At 37.0% G+C, this 20,599-nt stretch overlaps 1 long non-coding RNA gene across 4 annotated transcripts in view; it reads right to left on the bottom strand.

The window, feature by feature from the left end:
* LOC122224902 overlaps positions 1 to 20,599 on the bottom strand; it is a 225,953-nt gene that overhangs the window by 69,506 nt on the left and 135,848 nt on the right. For all 4 annotated transcript variants that reach the window (XR_006205000.1, XR_006204997.1, XR_006204998.1 and 1 more), the window contains one exon: positions 4,388 to 4,494. This is a non-coding gene — a long non-coding RNA (uncharacterized LOC122224902). The remainder of the gene's footprint in view (positions 1 to 4,387; positions 4,495 to 20,599) is intronic.

The raw sequence follows: 20,599 nt of genomic DNA, 5'->3' as shown, positions 1-20,599 counted from the left end.
TTTTGAGACAGAGAGAGACAGAGCATGAACGGTAGAGGGGCAGAGAGAGGGAGACACAGAATCTGAAGCAGACTCCAGGCTCTGAGCTGTCAGCACAGAGCCTGACACGGGGCTCGAACTCACAGACCATGAGATCATGACCTAGGCCGAAGTCGGAAGCTCAACCAACTGAGCCACCCAGGCGCCCCTAAAATATTTTTAAAGAAGAGAGAGAGAGAGGGCAGTCATTGTAAATGGATGCTTCATACATCTTATACTAGCATTGGCTTTCCTCTATTTCACCAAGTGCCTCTTGATAACATAACCCCCTTTTCATGGGAATGTGTTTTTTTAAATTTTTTTTAATGTTTATTTATTTTTGAGAGAGAGAGAGTGACAGCAGGGGAGGGGCAGAGAGAGGGAGACACAGGATCCAAAGCAGGCTCCAGGCTCCGAGGTGTCAGCACAGAGCCCGACGTGAAGTTCACAAGCCATGACATCATGACCTGAGCTGAAGTCTGATGCTCAAGCGACTGAGCCCCCCAGGCGCCCCATGAAAAAATTTTTATATACAGTTTGTGCCCACGGTCTAACCTCACCTCCATGCTGATGCCTTCTTCTGTTTTTGGTTCATAAGTTTTTCTCTCTTGAGACCTGTTGACACCTGTTTCTTAACTCCTCTCCCCACTTGAACAACTTCCATCACTCTGGGTGTGACTTCAACACAGATGGGGAGAAGCCTCCCAACATAATAGTCTCCTTACTCCTAAATGTTTTGGACTATCGCAACCTTAAACTCTACCTCACTTTACCCTTCTCTCAAATTACCACAGCTTTCAAGTACTCAGCGGAGAGTCATTGGCACGTATGATGTATCATCCTCCTGAGAAGTGCTGAGAATATACAAAGATGGGAAATACTCGCTCTCTGTTCTCAAAGCGTTTGGGTCTTGAGAAGGAAGAAAAGAAGTAAAAAATTGTCTTATACAATATATTTGTTATTTATTTATTTACTCAACAAAAGTTAAACAATACTAGCTAACATTCCTGAGGGCTATCATTGCTTTACATGCTTAACAAGGATTAACTCATTTAATCCTCACAAAAATCCTATGAGGTAGGACCTCTCATCATCCCTGTTTTTACAACTGAAAACAAACAAACTGAAAACAAACTGAAATACTCACTGAAAAAAGTGAGTATTAAGAGGTCAAAGAAGTTGGCCAAAGTTACACAGCCTGTAAGTATCAAAGCTGGGATTTGAACCTAAGTAGTCTGGATCCAGAGTCCATTCAATCACTACACCACGCTGTCTTTTCTGTAAATACAATTGCACAGTGACTCTAAATTGACATCCTTGAAATGATACCTATGTTCTGATGATGCCTAGAAAAAGAAATGGCAACTCTGCTATGTAGTCAGGCTAGTGTAGGGTGCAGAGTGAGCCACTCGTTGGCCTGACAATTTGGCAGCCAGCCATGCCCTGGCCTTCTCAGAGAGACAAAGAGGAGTTTGGGCACCAGAAGGTTAGGATTTTGCTAATGGTGTCGGAAAAACATGCAATAAACTTTACTGGAACTTTAGCGAATCCACCACCTTCTCAAGAGCTCTCTTTTATTTATCATGGCCATGCGGGACTTGCCCCGGAAGTGTTTAATGCACCTGACTGAGGGTAAATGGAGCAAGAATACTAGGAAGGAAAAGCCAGAAGAGGGATGGAGCCTGCCATTCCTGATAACAGAACAGGTGCAACCACAGCACGGTTCCTTCTGCCTCCCAATTAAAATAGATCCCATTTCTCTGCAAGGAAAACTCCTGCTCTGACTCTATACTGCTTGGATTCAGCAGCCACATTTGAAGTGAAAACTAAATTTGGAAGCTCTTCAGAAAAAAGAAATTGGACACAGTCCAAGGACAGTCAGAAAGTGAATGAACATCTTTTTGAAAATTTTGTTGATGATGGAAAAGCTGGCACAGGAAATGAGGCAGCAAACCTATCTCTTGTAACAGGGAATCAAATGTGCACGACAACATTCTTGGTTTTATAATGGATTATTTGTGTCTTTACTCTTAGTGCTTTCAGGGAATACATTTACTGAGAGATAATCACCTTTGTATCTCTACACTAGGCACTATGGGAATAGGAATGGGTTTAGATCTTAGGTATTCATTTGGGGCAGAATTGCTGTGGAGGAGAAGGCATGTGACTCATGCCTTGAAAGAGGAAGAATATTTGGCTAAGTGACAAAGTACACACTTTAAGAGAGGATACAACATGAACGAAGGCACTGAGAAAAGAATAAGTCAATACTAAGTACACGGAAGAGTCTTGTCTGTTTCATTTAGAGAGAGTTCGGAGGACATTTAAGGATTATTGGCATATTGTGAAGTTTGTAGCATATAGTGGAAGGTTAAGAACACTAGTTCTGAATCACATAACCTTGGATATGGCTCAGTTTTGCGACACAGAAGCAGTAAGACTCAAGCCAAGTCGGGTTACCTCTCATAATCTCAATCCCCCCCCCTTTTTTTTACCTCAGTGAATTAAATGAAATAATGTAATTCATTTGGCACAATACTTTGGAAGACATTTGCTTTTATTGTTTTCACCCTCATTATTATTATTCTAAAAGTAGCAAAAGAGCTGATATGTAGGAAGACCTTGAATGATGTATGAGGCTGGCTTTGATAGTGCTAGATTCTTGATCAGTGCTAGATTCTTGAGCATAGTAAAGCACTTCTGAATAAAGTGATAAGGTTTCATCTGATAGCACACTGAAACTAAATTAGAAAAGAATAAGAATATATGGCTTCGACCCCTTGTCAGGGATATGAATCTTCATAAAGATAGGCTCCCTAATTAAAGAATGAAAAAAAAACCCTCTTGTTTTTTAAGAAATACTCTGTGTAAAAGTACTAAGGATGTGATGTTCAAAGTGGTGACTACAGCTAACACTGCTGTATGATAGGAAAGTTGTGAAGAGAGTGGATCCTAAGAGTTCTCATTACCAAGAGATTATTTTTCCCTTTATTATTTTCTTTCTTTTCTTTTTATTGTACCTAAATGAAAAAATGTATGTAGGCTGAACCAATGGTGGTATTCATGTCGCAACATTTGTAAATCAAGTCATCACACTGTACGCCTTAAACTTATACGGTGATGTGATATATGTCAATTATTTCTCAATAAAACTGGAAAGAAATCCAATGTTTCAATAATCTAGACACTTAAACTGCTCCTCTTTTCCTTTTTTCTGACTGTTTGGGGCCATCTTATTAATTATACACATATTCAAAGGCACAAAGAAGGGGCTTGGGAAGGAGGTAGAAAACAAATTAGATTTTTCTACTTGCCTGGAGAAGTGTAACACTATTGACCAACTCAGGACATCTTTGTGGCTCTCATTGTTTCTTAATACTCCCTTTTCCCTGAAAGTATTTTATGGATTACTCCCCCATGCTTTGGAGGAAGGGTCAGTGAAGGAAATAACCACACAATGGATAATTGTGCAATTTCAGAGCACAACTCTCTGGTACATATTAAATATTTTGTATTTAATTAGTAGTTTAATAGATCAAATTGCATATTATTCTAATTATGCAAAGCTGCATTGAAAATAAATGATGCATGTACCTCATTCTTTTTATAAGAACACTACTAATTACTAAATAATGGTTTAATGATTTGCAACTGGGTTAACCACATACATGGCATATTTTAATATATCAATTTTATATCAGTCCAAGCCAGTAAATAATCAAAGATAATCTTCAAATGCATATATTTAATACAGATCCATAATCTCCACCAGTTGGAAAATAGGATTGCCTGATTTACACTCACGTTTAGTTTAAAAAAATCCTGTTACTACTAGAGTAACTAAATTTTCTTTAGCCAATTCAAATTTTCTTTGCATTTTTTCTTGTCTTAAATGTTGATTCTTTATTTGCAAATGTGAAAAGTCATCATATCATGAAATTATTTGAGTAGGAACTTTATACATGTTTTCTGCTGGTTGTGAAAAAATTAATCAAGCCTCTAGCCTAATTTAAATGAATCTATTTGTATTACTATAATGGCATATCAATCAGGCAGGATAGCAGCTTAATTTTTTCTTAGTAATTCATTTATTTGTATAAGATTTATACTCAAATTCATGCTGTTGAGAGTCATTGTCATTGTCAGTCTTATCGAAGATTTCCTTCAATATTCCTTGCAATCTTATTGGTGTCACATTTTGAGTACACATTCCAGTTCTATCATTCAAAAATTTTACTACATTTTGGTTTGCACAGATGGAGTAAAAAAAAAAGTAACTAAGACAGTGGTTAAAAAATAAAACATTTCTGTTTCTTCAAGAGATTTTAAAAGATTAGAGAATACAAAGACTAGTAACGATTTTTCTTACCTTTCTCCACTCAGCAGTGTGACATTGGGCATTTACACTCCTACATGGCATCAGTATAGAATGCGAGCATCTCTTTGAAATCAGATATTTCTGTGGCCTGTCAGATTCTAGGGAGGTTGAAAAAAAGAGCTGGCTGGGTGAAATGAACATAGTGGGGAATTATGGGAAATGTAGTAAGAAACAGTAACATAATAGCAGGGGTAAAAGTAAAGGGGAGAAACAAAAACGTTTGAAATGTAGAGATCCTGATATACGAACTGACTTGTCTGTACCATTGAAGTGCTCACCCAGGAGAGTCAAATAACAGGAAACATAGCAGAAGACTATAAAATTATTAGGACATCTTTGTGGCTCTCATTGTCATGAGACATGACAGTGTCTCATGCCACTGTCACCATGCTTGTAAACACAATACCTTGGGAACTGGATTTGAATATGTTTGTGCATCAGCCTGGAATATTTAAACAGCCTGATATAAAACTAAAACACCCTAAAGTACTGATTCAGCTTTGTCCGTCTTGCAAAGAGCACTTCAGAGGGCATTAAAATCTCTCATGGTCTCCGTTTCAAACTCAAAGTGTGTTTTGTTATATTTAAAGCCAACATGTTAAAACTGATATGTCATGTAATCACCTGATTTCTGGCTTTTCTTAGAAATTGGTGACATTTAACAATACGTAACCACATCTTCTTGTTGCCACAACAGATCAGAAGAGAGGCATATCTCTGGGCCAGAGAATGTCTTTCCCACAGTACACATTGTTCTATCTTGTCCCCTGATACTATGACCAACTATTGACCGGGGTTTGTCTCAACCTTATAGCTTATCTTACAGCTTTTTTTTTTAATACTAGAAAAACTTTCCTTTCCTTTCCTTTCCTTTCCTTTCCTTTCCTTTCCTTTCCTGCCCTGTCCTTCTCTGCCCTGTCTTTCTCTGCCCTTCCCTGTTACACGTTGTCACTTTCTTGGCAACGTACCAGGAATTTGAATTTGTGACATGGGCTTTTTTGGCTCCCCATTATCCATGGTCCATGATTAAACTACTCAGCCTGACATACGTTTAATGTTCTCTGATTGTTTCACACTCATTCATGCCTGTCATGGTGCTAACATGCTGAAGCAGTGGTGGTGGCATTTGTGCGGGGCATATAAGGGTACAAAAGGCACGGTCCCTGCTCTCAAGGATCCCAGAATATATGAGAACAGAGAGATTTCCTGGAATTTTGTGATAAGTGCTCTAAAGGAGCGTTTTCATAAAATACTGTTATAGAAATACACAGGAGAGCAGTATCAACTCACCCTCAGGCTAGGAGCTCTGGGAAACGTTGGACAGAGAAGACACCAGGACTATACTCTGAAGAGTGTATGAAGAGTGCAGATGCATTTAATGTTCGTGAAAACAATAATAATGCTCACAGTCCTTTGATACTTCCTTTTTTTTGAAACGAATCCTTTTCCTTGTTGTGGAAGAACCAGACCCTCTGCTCTCCATCCTCATCTTCAGGGTAAAATGTCCGGAGGTTCAGCATGGCTTTAACCTTCCCTTTGTTTTCCAAGAGCCCTCAATACTCAAAAAGGCTCTATGATCCTCCACTGATTTTAGTTTAGTTATCGGATGGGTAAAATGTTCTTGTGTTGGGCAATCTGGAACAATTTACAATTTGCATGAGTATATGTTTTCTGAGTTCTGGATGAATGCCTTGAATAATTTGGTGTGTGTGTGTGTGTCTGTGTTTAGAGGATACAAAAATAAACAGTGATGGGACATTTTCCGAACTCTTAGGATAATTTGAGATTTCACAACACTGACATTGTAAAATCATTTCCTACCATACAGAGTTATCATTAATTAAGATCTTTTATTGTAGAATCAAACAGTATGCTTTCCCTTACATTCTATTTTTCTGAGGTAACTCAAGAATGATTTTTTATCTTTAGTATAAAGGACAGGACAGAACTAATGCTCCTTGGTTTATTTTGGTTTTAAATGATCTATTTATAAATCCCGGAAAAACTGGTGTTTATAAAGATAATTGACAGAAGATGAATGGCCAACATTAGAATCTGTAGCAGGACTGGCCAAAGTATAATGCATAGCCTGGGAGATGGATTTGTTGCTTTTTGAGATGAAGCGAACACTTTGTCAAAGTGTAGAGTTATTTATTATATTTGACCAAGCATTGAATTATTAAATTCATTACTTTAAAAGGAATAGTATAATCTTTATATTATGCTTATTCTGAAATAATCAAATAGGATTAAGGAAATAAGTTTTTCAAGTCTTCAAAAACATATATGAAGATATATATATGTGTGTGTGTGTATACAGTGTATACATTGTACACATACACACATATACACACCCCACACGTATATATGTAATTTTGTGGGGGAGTTTTGTCTATTAGAAAAAAAACCCTCACATGCACTGTATAAGTTGTCTCCTTTTTTTTATTTTTTTTTATTTTTAAAAAATTTTTTTTTCAACGTTTTTTATTTATTTTTGGGACAGAGAGAGACAGAGCATGAACGGGGGAGGGGCAGAGAGAGAGGGAGACACAGAATCGGAAACAGGCTCCAGGCTCCGAGCCATCAGCCCAGAGCCAGACGCGGGGCTCGAACTCACGGACGGCGAGATCGAACTCACGGACGGCTGAAGTCGGACGCTTAACCGACTGTGCCACCCAGGCGCCCCTAGTATAAGTTGTCTCCTTAACAGCAAACCACAAAATAAATAGTTTCCCCAAATATCCCTAAATTCAGGTATCTTTATACTTTTTCTTCTCCCTTGACATATTAGGAAAAGGTATCAAGTTATATTTAATAAATTCTCAATACCTAATCTCTAAACAATATTTATTTAAACATCCAGGCTTCTTAAGCTATGCATTTGTGTCTCATTTTCCCCATAATTTAACTTAATTCAATGGCGCTAATTAGTGAAAATTGATGTCCTCTTTGTGAGGCACAAGTACAACTAATGTACTTGGTCCTAAATCATAATTTCAAAGCTATCAATCAATATATTGGAAGAAGAAGCCTTGGCTTTACCATTTTGAAGTAGGACCAAAACTTAATGGAGGAAGATTGAGTGCACTTTCCACTCAATGTTGGGCTGCTTTTTAAAATACAGTTCATAATTGGCACCAATGATTTTAGAATTCAGAGAAAAACAGGAAATTCCATTTAGATTGCTGCCCACATTCTTCTGTTGTTCCAATTGAATTTCTTTCTATTGTTTTGTATTATTATCATGGTTACACTCTTGATCCCACTGTGTGGTAGAAATGCACATCTTTTAAGAGTCTATTGTTAGAATGTGAAACAGCCTTGTTTGTGAGACATTATTAGTTACTTGAATGAGCACAGAGTTGCAGCTGAGGTTATAAGCAGGAATCTATTGTACAAGATAGTTATGGGCTACAAGAAACTGACTTGGTTTAAGACATTAATTGCAGAAAACTTAGGTGGGCTTCTCTGGGCTTATAACAGAGTGCCCAAGAATGATACAAAGCTCATGTGGGGCCAGGGTATTCAATCATATGGGCAGAGTACAAAAGGGGAGAATGTAACAGAGCAATGATAATTATCTTGTAACCAGGCTACACAAAACCAAACTCAAGCTGGTGGACTAGGGAAGGGCCATGGAAGTGAATGCCAAGACATAAATAGGGTAAAAGGGACACAGGCAAAGGAATGAGTTTCAAGGTATGTTTTTGCTTAGGAACAGTTTACTCATTTAACACATATTTATAGATGATTACTATGTGCCAAGTATCTCTTAGAGCTGGAGATGAAAATGAGTAAGACACAGCCCTTGTTTTCAAAGATCTCATAGTTCAATGAATTATTTAGGCACTTGCACAGATTGTTGTGCATGATGAAGTAAATCACTAATTAATAGAGGTACCAGAGATTCTGTAAGTGTTGATGAGACACAGCTAATTCATCCTGAGGGGTTATGGGGTAGGGACATGAAACACATTCCAGATTAAGAAACTGAATGAGCAAAGACACTGCATGGTATATTCAGGGTGGCAGAAGTGAAAAACAGTGGCACAAAATGAAAATGTATACCCAGAATTGATGCTGGTGAAATAGGCAGCTGTCAAGTCAAGGGGATTATTTTTCCATTCTCTGATATTTCTATTTCCACTTTGTACATGATGGGAAGTTACTGAAAAGATTTAATTGGAAGAATCTTATAGGTAAAACTTTCATGTTACTTTGAGTATGTCTGCAGCTGTGTGGGTGATGGATAAGAAGGGTTAAACCGGAAGACAGTTTGGAGGTTATTGCAGTGGTTCTCTTGAGAAATGATGAGACCGGACTCATGAGAATGGGCTTAGCTGGGTAAAGAATAGAGGAGGTAACAGTCTTGAGATTTATTTAGGAAGTAAAGGAGGAAGAAACAATTTGCCATGCAGAGATAATACTGTGTGTTCAGCGTACCCTGTTTCTTTTTCTAGCCTTGTTGCAATTCAGGACGCCTTATTTATTGACCAGTGGGATATAGTTAGAATTACCATTTGCTATCTCTGGTCCTAGCTCATAAAAACCTCTGTAATCTTGCAGTTATTCCTTTCACTCCTTTGGATGCATAGAGTTCTAAGAAGTGCTCCGAGACCCCAAGGGAGGGCATGGCCCTTGGTAGAAGGAATCTGCATCCAAGAAAAAATGCCTCACTACTGCTACTGACCTGTGTTGGGCTGTATTGTATTTACTCAGGCATTTGTTTCTTACAACAATGATATACCTTACATAAGTGAAAAAAAAATGAGCCAAAGTGAACACGTTTAGATGGGAAAGTATCATTTCAGTTTTGGCATGATGAATTTGAGGTGATTATGGAGTGATTATCAAAACGGTAAAACCCTAAGTAGATAAGGTCACTAAGGAGAATGGTTGACTAAAGAAAAGAGTAAATAAAGAATGAAATTCTGGGAAGACAAAAAGTTAGGAGGCAAAAATATAAGAAAAAAAAGGAGCTGAAGCTGGAGAGTCAAGGTCAAATCAGGAAAGACTTGACTTTCCCTTTTAAGGTGTTAGAACTTTACTTTTTATTATTTAAATAGAAGTTACTTAACATATAGCATAGTACTGATTTCAGGAGTAGAATTTAATGATTCATCACCTGCATACAATACCCAGTGCTCATCACAAGTCCCCTCCTTAATGCCCAGCGCCCATTTAGCCCATCTCCCCACCCACCTACCCTGCAGCAACCCTCAGTTTATTCTCTATATTTAAGAGTATCTTATGGTTTGCCTCCCTCTCTGTTTTTATCTTATATTATTTTTCCTTCCCTTCCCCTATGTTCATCTGTTTTGTTTGTTAAATTCCATATATGACTTAAATCATATGATAGTTGTCTTTTCTGACTGACTCATTTCACTTAACATAATACACCCTAGTTTCATCCACATTATTGCAAATGGCAAGATATCATTCTCTTTTTAAAGTTTTTTTTAATGTTTATTACTATTTTTGAAGGAGAGAGGGGGAGAGAGAGAGAGAGAAAGAGAGAGAGAAGGGATGGGAGGGGAGGGGCAGAGAGAGAGGGAGACACAGAATCCAAAGCAGGCTCCAGGCTCCGAGCTGTCAGCACAGAGCCCGACGCGGGGCTGGAACTCACGAACGGTGAGATCATGATCTGAGCTGAAGTTGGATGCCTAACCGACTGAGCCACCCAGGTGCCCCAAGATATCATTCTTTTCGATTACTGAGTATAATTCCACTGTGTATATACATACCACATCTTCTTTATCCATTCAACAGTCAATGGACATTTGGGCTCTTTCCATAATTTGGTTATTTGTGAAAGCACTGCTATAAACACTGGAGTGCATGTGCCATTTCCAATCAGCATTCTTGTATCCTTTGGATAAATACCTAGTGATGCAGTTGCTGGGTCATAGGGTAGGTTTATTTTTAACTTTTTGAGGAATCTCCATACTGTTTTCCAGAGTGGCTGCACCAGTTTGTATTTCCACCAACAGTGCAAAAGTAGAACTTTACTTTTGAGATGATGGAAAGTCTTCAACTGATTTAATAGGGGGAGTGATATGGTAAGATTCACATTTCAGTTAGATTACTCTTGTAGCTCAGGAGATGACAGGTGTGGGCCTAAAAGATTAGAGAAGAGGTGAGACGTCATCACAGTAGCTTCCATGGTTAATATGAAGCTGTTTTAGAAACAAGTAAGTAAATATTCAAGGGAAGAAGATACACCTAATGGAGAGAATGATCAAAGGTGCCAAGTACAAGAGAAAGTTTCATTTTTATAATGTTGAGTTTGGCAGTAAGGCAGTTAACAGGGATGTTATCCATCTTGTGATGAGGGTGAAGCATGACCAGAAGTGGAGAGAGACTGCCAAAGTAGACCATCTTTGAGGGAATGCAATGGAAGATACTGGGTTGTAGCCAGAGGCATGTACTCAGGGTTAAGTGATTTTTATTGTTAATTTTTGTTAGGAAGGAAAAAAAATGCAAATGTATTTACATGCTAAAGGGAAAAAGTCAGAAAAGAAAGAGAGAGCTTGAAGATAACACAGAAAGAAGAGAAAACTGAGATAGTAAAGTCTCAGAAGTAGGAGAAGGAGTGGAATCAAAGTCCAAAGTGGTGGTGTAGTTAACTTGAACACAGCATGAGGAAAACTGCATCATCAGAAACCAGAGGAAAAAGGAAGCAAGAGCTCCTGCATGGTCTACAGGTGCAGGTGGCTGAAAGATGGAATGGTTCATACACCACCTCCTCTACCTTCTCTAGAAGAGATGAGCAAACATATTGAACAAAGTGCTAGGAAATACATTTTTAGGTGGACATTGAGAGCACCAGAACATCAAAACCAAAGACAAATAAAAAGGTCTATACATCGTAGTAAAAGTTATTTATTTTTATCAAGAAACTTCGAAGCCAAGGACAATAATTGGTATGAAATTTCCAAATTTTCATTATCATGAGTAACTCAAATACTAGGTTTCGGCTTCTAAAACGAATTATTTTACAGTGATTTTGAACTTTAAATGCAACATTATTTTGTGATGAACACTGTCATTGCTCAGCTACCTTTTCTATTGACCATGTCTATAAACATATTTACCATATAACTAAAAAAATAAAGTAGCATGAACTATATAGTTACACTGGGCCCTTCACCCGTCTTCATTTATGAAGCCCAACTGGGAACACAGGTTGACAGGAATTCATTCTATCATTAATTCTATGCACATGTCACCTACAGCATGAGCATAAGACAAGAAAAAAAATCCATTTAAAACAGAAATCAAAGGGTATCAGCTCTTTTTTCATGGAAAAATTTCATGAAATGGAGATTGCCTATACAATAGGCCACATCTGGTGTTGATGACAAAATCAATATCATTATGGAAATGTCAAACACCACTATTTCTGAGAGACTTTTCCTTAAACACTCAGGATAAGTGGGAAGTTCCTCAGTATTCTCTTTTCAAACCAAACATACCTCTGACATAGCACTCTGTGCAACAGAATTAGTGTCCCTCATCTGCCTTCCATAATAAACTGAGTCTCTTAAGAATTCCAACTAGGGGTACGTGGGTGGCTCAGTCGGTTAAGCGTCTGTCTGACTACGGCTCAGGTCATGATCTCATGGTTTGTGAGTTCAAGCCCTGCGTCAGGCTCTGTGCTGACAGCTCGGAGCCTGGAGCCTGCTTTGGATTCTGTGTCTCCTTCTCTCTCTGCCCCTCCCCCACTTGTGCTCTGTCTCTCTCTATCAAAAATAAATAAATTTTTAAAAAATTAAAAAAAAGAATTCCAACTACAGTTTGTCCATTATGTTTCTAGAACTTTGAGGGCTGCTTTGTACATTGTAAGCAATCACTAACTGGTAATTGAATATTATATTGAAAATAAGTGATTTAGTGAATAAATAAGTAGGTGAATATTCTCATATTCAGAAAAGATATATATTTCTCTGGTTTAGTGCCAGGCCTCACAGGTAGAGCTGTTTATTAATAGTTTAGTTAAAAATAGTTTATTTCCTTGAAACAAAAATGAAACCAAAAACAATAAGAAAATTTTTTTTCCATTGTTAGTAGCAAGAATGTGCAGAAGTACATCTCATTTACATATACAATAGCTGCTGTGATATCCTTTCTTACTTGTTTAGAAAGGCAACAGAAAAATAAGAGAAATGGCAAAAAAAACAAAATGTGTGCTATTGTATTCAATAGCAACACAGCATTACACAATACAATTAGTGAAAGACTGCTTTCTGGCCTAGTATTCCATAGCTCAGGAAGAGAGAATTCAGTTAATAAAGTCACTGCATTGCAGCAGGGATATAATCAGAGAGTAGAGAGTGCTTCTACCGGTTTTTAGGGTTTTCTAAGGAAAGAAGAAACATGGAAACCTTTCTTCATGCAGATTCTTAAGGGTTATCCAATCTTTATTTTGTATTCATTTCTTTAGTTTTAATTTTGAATTCATTTCAGTTACGTGAGAAAAAAAGAAGAAGGCAACTGAATACTGATTTTATAGCAAAAGAATTAGGCCTGGAAATAAAATCACTTATTTCATAAAATGCATTGCTTTATACTATTAATAAAGCCAATATTACTTCCACTAATTGTTATTATTTTACATACTTGAAAGCTTATCAAAATTATTTCACATTGAATGATTTCTTGCAAGATCAAATATTCAAAGGCTATGTTCAAATTTGAAAGATACCAATTTTCTAAATCTGGTAGTTTTAGTCCAATTGAAAAAATGATTGATAATTTTAACACATTATTCAATGCACTGGTACTAATTTTGAGTTGTTTTGGAATTATTTTTTCTCTTCTCAAGTGAATTCATAGTGTTAGTACCACTAAATTTAGCCTGTCACAGAAAGACGTCTTAAGTACAAAAAACATTGGACAAGTAGAAATTAAAGGAACTATACCACTCTGTGATCAAAGGCAAGTCACCAAAACACTGAGCTTCATTTTTTTTTCCATCTATGAAATCACCATATTATGAACTGTCTTATCTCTTTTGGAGAGTTTTTGTGAAGATCAAAGGATATACTTAAAATACTACTTACATGGAAAGTACCTTCACTATTTTAAAGATATTAAGTAATCTCTATACCTATCATGGAGCTCAAACTCCCAACCCTGAGATCAAGAATCACATGGTCCACCGAATGAAGGAGCCAGGCACCCCTACATGGAAAAAATTTTTAAATACCGGATGATTATATTTTCCTACATATTAGAAGTAATTTGCAACTACTGATCAATCGTTTGCATGTTAGCCACAACTTGTTTCTTTCTGTTGTTTTTGGGATTTTCTTCACAATTGAAAACATTAATCGAATTATACACACACACGTGCACACATACACACACACACGACGATTGTTTTTGTTCCAAATTTGCTTAGTCTCTTTTCTTTAAGTACTAATTACTTTATGAAAAAGTAAAGAAAGCAAAGAGGCAGTTATATGCCTCTAATAGTGTCACCAGACCACTCTGGAGCTAGCCTAGAATATTCCTGATTTCTATTCGTTCTAAGAGTGGGAACTGAAATTGTCTTTGAGATAGACTCTTCACCTGAGTGAAGATCAAGACTAAAACTGTTCCACCTCATTACTCATTTACTTGAAGAAGACCTGAGTCAGTAAAATAATTCAAGTAAGGGTGTTTCAGATTAGTCAATTTGTCATTCTACATGATGCTATTTATAGGTCACTTCACTGGTAGAAGGGTGCCTTTCCGGAGTGATTACTGTCATGCAAACTTGTTTCACTTTATTTTGTTTTGGCTCTTGTATAATCAACGATACAATGTTGGGCTTCAGAAAGAGAAGTTAGAGAATGTACCAGAAGAGCAAAGATTCGCTCAACATCCCTCAAATATATGTTGGCTCTCTATTGTTGGGTAAGACAGAGTCCCTGTAACATAATGTCAGCATGTAGACTAAGGAGAAAAATTGTCAAAATAATTGCCCCGTGAATGAACATGTCTAGTGGCCATGGAGACATATCTGAAGTTAGGTTTTAAGTGTTCCTTTTTTGCATTATAGTTATACTTTACTGTCTTTAAGCTTTGGTAAAGCTAAACCAGAAAATCTCTCTGTATTAGTTTATGTATCAAATTACCACATCTAGGTGGCTAAAAACAACAGAAATGTATTCTCTCATAGTTCTAGAGGCTAGACATTCTAAATCAATATAACTGGGTTGAAATCAAAGTGTCAGCAAGAAGGCATTCCCTCTGGAGGCTCTAGGGGAAGGATCTATTCCTTACTCTCCCAGCTTGTGGCAGCTCGTGGCATTCCTTGGACTCCAATTTTCAAGGCCAGCATCCTCAGTTCCCTTTCTGCTTTGTCCCCACATCACCTTCTTCTCTACGTGAGTGTCAAATCTCCATCTGCTTCTCTTATAAAGACCCTTGTTTTTACATTTAAGACTCAACCTGCATAATCTACAACAATCTCCCCATCACACAATTCTTAGTTTAATCACATCTGCAACCCTCCTCTCCTTTTTTTCCTTATGAAGGACCATTTTCAGGTTCTAGAGATTAGGACCTAATCTCTTTGAGGGGACATTATTCTCCCTATTATATTATTCATCTTTATACCTTTATATGGGTAGCCAGAGTAATGCTAACCATTTGACTCAAATCTTACAACACACTCTTCAAAAATGATAAAAGTAAGAAAAATGAATGATGAGGTGCCTGGGTGGCTCGGTCAGTTATGCGTCAGACTCTTGATTTTGCCTCAAGTCATGATCTCACTGTCACAGAGGTGGTCATCGGTCGTAAGATTGAGAACCGTTTCAGGCTACACGTGAACATGGAGCCTGCCTAAGATTCTCTCTCTCCCTCTCTATATGCCCCTCCCTTGCTTGCACTCCCTCTCTCTAAAAAGCAAGAAAGAAAGAAAGAAAGAAACAAAGAAAGAAAGAAAGAAAGAAAGAGAAAGAGGAAATAAAAATAAATGAATCAAAACCCACATTCATGGCATTACTAAGAGAAAGACAACACCCAATCATCAAATTACCTATAAACATAGAAAGCACCCTCCCACTGCACGGAGAGGCAGTGCCATTTAGGAAAAACAGCACAAAAGAAAGAAAAAGAGGTTAATCTTAAAATGGACCTAAAATAGCTACCAAAAATTAAAGCCTATCTTAAGTAAAACTATACTGAAAAGGAGTCATAGATTAGAGCACTTATGTTGAAAGGGGACATAAAGACCTGTCTACACACACACACACACACACACACACACACACACACACACACACCCACGAAGTGTACATGAATGTTCATAGTAGCTTTATTTATAATGTTAAAATTTGTACGTATCATAAATGTCTATCAGTAGATGAATGGATAATCAAATTATGGTATATCCATACAAGGAAACATTCAGCAATAAAAAGAAACACTCTTTACCTAAATGTGATTCTGCTTCTTTGAAATTTTAGCTCATATCTATCAACCTACCTCATGCCATCCCTCCACAAAAAAAGCACAAAAAAAACAAAGTGGGCAAGGAGAAATCAGGCCATTGATAAAATCAAAATTCACCTTCATACCTGCTGCTCATTTATTCTATTTGAATATTACCAATACAGAGCTTTAAAATTTACCCAAATTTTAAATTAAGTATCCTTTGGGACATCATCTATTGTCATTCAGATCTTAATGATTTCACTCCTGGTCTTGACAGTTGTGTGCTTCTCCAGAATCATTGTATTGTTCACCTAAGGATGGTTCTTGTAGACTTCTCCCAGCAGGCTGTATTGTAATTCTTGTCATTCTTCATGCCATGGCATCCAAAAACCAATCACTTCTATCACCCGCATTGCTACAGTTCTGATCCAAACCACTACCAGCTCTTGCCCGCTTCTGAATTTCCCTGCTTCTGGATTTGCTCCTCTATAATGTATTCTCCATTTGAAATCCAGCTCATAGTATATGATGCTGTTTTCCAAAACTTTCCAAAGAGGACATCTCATTCAGAGAAAGAGCCAAAATCCCTATAGTAGTCTGCTTCAAAAATTTTTGAAGTCCCTTCAAAAATACAACATATAAGATTGTCAAATCAGACTCACGTGGATCAGAGGTCTTCCACGGTATCAAGCTTTACTGACGATTTCCAAATACAAGTAATCGTGAGGCGCAGGCAAAGCAATAGGAGGTCGAGGACACACTCTCCATATCCTTTCTCACTGCATCAGGATTTGCTCTGGCACATATTTACATCTATAAGTCTCTATGTAGCATAGGCAGATGTATTACTTTCTCAAAAATTTCTGTTTGGGTAATGAGAATATCTCTATTTTATTCTCAGGTTCATGACATCTTTCTTAGAACTGTGTCCTGTGAAGCCATCAATTCTAAGTTTATTTATCATACACAGTCCTAGATAGATCAGGTATCTGATGCTGAAAAGCTGAAAGCATTCCATAAACAAGTGTTCTCTGGCTAGCTAGCAAATACAGATAGTTCATTCGCCAGAAAGTTTGTTATTGGTATGTTTACCATCATATGTGATTGGCTCATCTTTTTTTCTTTCCTTTATGTATTCTCCTATAAGGATTTCAGGCCTGCTTCTTACCCATTTTTTCCCCAGGCCCCTACCAGATTTGGGTTTCATTTTCTTAATGGTCTCATCTCTCACATATCTTACCCTACTTTATTCTATCACAGCCATTCCAGTCTCCTTTCTTGTCCTCAAAGGTAACAAATTTCTGTTCCAGGACTTCTACACTTTCTACTCTTTCTACAGGGTAGGTCTCCCCAGATATCTGGACAGCTAGCTTTCTCTCTTTAGTTCAAGTCTGCTTACAAGTCTCCTTGCTGAGGCCTTCTCCAAACTTCCTATTTCTATTAAAATCCCTTTTCCTCTCCAACACCCCCTAAACCCTTCTACTTTATTTCTCTCCGGATCGTCTAGCATTATCTAACGTACAAATGTTTTACTTACATGTTTCTTTTTCAATTTGTTTTAAAATGTTTATTTATTTTTGGAGAGACAGAGCACAAGCAGGGGAGGAGCAGAGAGAGAGGGAAACACAGAATCTGAAGCAAGCTCCAGGCTCTGAGCTGTCAGCACAGAGCCCAATGCAGGGCTCGAACCCACAAACCCTGAGATCATGATCTGAGCCAAAGTCAGTCACTTACCTGACTGAGCCACCAGGCACTCCTACGTTCACATGTTTTTATTATTCATCTCTTGCCACTAGAATTAAGACCTGAAGCTTATTTTTTCCTTTTTTCTTTTCTTTCTTGCTATTTTTTTGCCTATATATATATATATATTTTTTTTTCTTTTTGTTATATCCCCAGCATTTTGAATGATACCTGGGACTAAACAGTCCCTCAATCAAATGTTTGCTGGATGAATGAATGAAGTAAGTAAACATCACTTAAAATTATATTGTAACCCACATCAGCCATAACACTTTATCTAATTCTCTCACATCTATTCTATACATAAGATCATGTCAAATGCATTTCCACAGAGTAATTATACAATATTATCTTCTTTGGTATGCATTCACCTGGACTTTTTTCTCCCAAATGTTTCTTCCATTTAGTTAGCAGGCTATTTCTTTGGTTTTTTAATCATGAAAATTACACACTTTATTTTCCTTCTACTCATTTTTCCTCCTTTATATAGTCCTTTCATGTTGAGGCAAGACAACCCTTGATATAATTTCTATCACCTAAGCTATACCCAGGTTGTCCCTTGACCTCACTGGGACATTTTACAGGCACTAAAACCTGAATTAAATTTACCCATTATTGAGTCCTATCAACTTGTCCATTCCTAGCTTTTAATAACATGACATAAAAATTTTATATATGCAACAGAGACATCATGGAGAACATCAGTTTCTTTCTCTATTTTTTGTCTCAAGTGTCTATTGATCCCAGAGGTTGTGATTAGAATGGGCAATTAGTAGAGGTGTGAGCATCAAATAAAATGATATGATTAAAAGATGAAGTATGATCTTTCGCGGAGAAGGGTGGCTTGAGAGACCTGTGCAGCACTGTGAACAACCATGTGAATGCCCAGACTTTGGAGTCAGACATTCTCAGTTCAAATTCATATTCTACCACTTACTACCTGTGTGATCTTGAACAAATGGTTAAATCTCTCTGTGCCTAAATTTCTTTATGTATAAAATTAGGATAATAACAGTACCCAGTTCATAAAAATGCTTGAAGAGTAAATATGATAATTACATGTAAATCACCAATAAAAGTGCTTGGCATATAGTAACTAAGAATAACATTACGTTTCATTATTCTTCTCTTTCTTTACTACTCTTAAGAAATATTATGATAATAGTGACGAAAGACAATGCTACCCAATAGTACAGTGGTGAATAAGCCGCTACTATGTACAAATACTTTGTTTTTGTTCTGCTTTTGGTTTATAAACACCTTTACTGACTAACGCTTAATCTTCCCACTTCATCCATATGTGTTTGCCTTTTTATTTTCATTTCACCTCCTGCCATACAATTTAACTCAGCATTAAATTCATTCTTCTATAATTTTTGTGTGTGTGCTTTCCTGTCTGCTTATTGGGTTTTCTGTTAACAAATATCAGTTAACACTTCCAAATATATCTTTATAAATGCAAACATTGAAATTATTTAAAAAGCTGAAAAATACCCCCAAATAAAGAGCATAATACTGCAACATATTTTCTTTAAAACAAATACATCCTATTTGAAAATTTACTTATGACATTAAATCATTATTGTTTGGTATTTTGTTCTATTTCTACTTTCTGAACATCTGTATGAGCATAGGCTTAATGTATGTCCAACATTACCTAATCCTGTCTCCTTCCTAATATTACTGAGATAGCTTAATAGGAAGTCAGAAAAAACCAAGGGCATGCTAACAAACACTCCTTAGATAAATAGAAGGTGGCCTTTGGGATGTTTAAATAATTTCACACTTTTATTGAGGTCAGACATAAAATAAAGGTGGAAAGGGACGTGTGGGTGGCTCAGTTGGTTGAGCTTCCGACTTTGGCTCAGATCATGATCTCACAGTTAGTTGGTTCAAGCCCCGCATTGGGCTCAGAGTCCCTGGAGCCTGCTTCAGATTCTGTCTCTCCCTCTCTCTCTGCCCCTCCCCCGACCATGCTCTGTCTCTCTCTCTCTCTCTCTCAAAAATAAATAAACATTAAAAAGTTTAAAAAATAAAGATGGAAATAGTTTTATGGTGCTAAATGTTCAATCTGGCTAGAAAACATTCATCTCAAACTTATTTAGAATTATTTCACAGGAAAGTCATTGTCTTCCTAGAGTGTATGCTAAGTGCCTTCCATTCATTTATTTTCTGGCTTGCCCTGGTTATCAGGAGTCTCAAAGGCGAACATATGGTTTAGTCTTAGGAAGTGCGTTAATTCTGAAAAATTGTATTCACATTTCTGCATTACCTATGATGTTTTTAAACACATTTTTTTTATGTTAACCTTATTGTTATACTTTGTTACAAAGTGACTCAATTCTTTGGAGAGGGAAAAGATCAGCATTTTCAGTACATTAATAACATCTTCAAGATCTAGAAAACCTAGTAAATGAAGACATTTAAGTCTCTTTTCTCACATCAATAAGCAATAGCTCCTGTTGACAGCAGTGAACATTGCATGTAAGATAATGGAACAAGAGGTATACCACAAATAAAACGATATTTATTCACGCTCCCATATTAAGCTATCAATGGTTAATCACATTTTGAAAAATAATGCTTTCCTCTTGACATATATGAAAATTCCTGTGAGTTTCTTTTTCACTTTCAATTATTTATGTCAAGAGGAGTCCAACGTTATCTTTCTAGGAATAAGACTACACCACCACTGGAATATGAATCAGCGTCATTCACTGACATGAAAGTTTTATTTTATCCAATAATGTAGGCTAACGTGCCAAACCACTTAGCGATACCTGTCACTGGAGTCCAACTGATGGCCAAATCTCTCAAACATTTGCATGAGCTATCCTTTCTCAGTATTTCCCTTTCATACATTCTTCATCATAAGTCAAGCAAAGCAATAAACTAGAAGACAACTCTTAGTGCAATCAAACTGTGATAATAATATACCTACATATCTCCCAAACCATAAAACAAAATCCAATTTAAAAATAAAAGTAGTATCTAGACAGGATCTTTACAGGAGAAAACACTTGAATGCGGAAG

Source organism: Panthera leo, chromosome B4 (genome assembly GCF_018350215.1).
Source record: "Panthera leo isolate Ple1 chromosome B4, P.leo_Ple1_pat1.1, whole genome shotgun sequence".
NCBI lineage: Eukaryota > Metazoa > Chordata > Mammalia > Carnivora > Felidae > Panthera > Panthera leo.
This window is presented reverse-complemented; position numbering and strand designations above follow the sequence as displayed.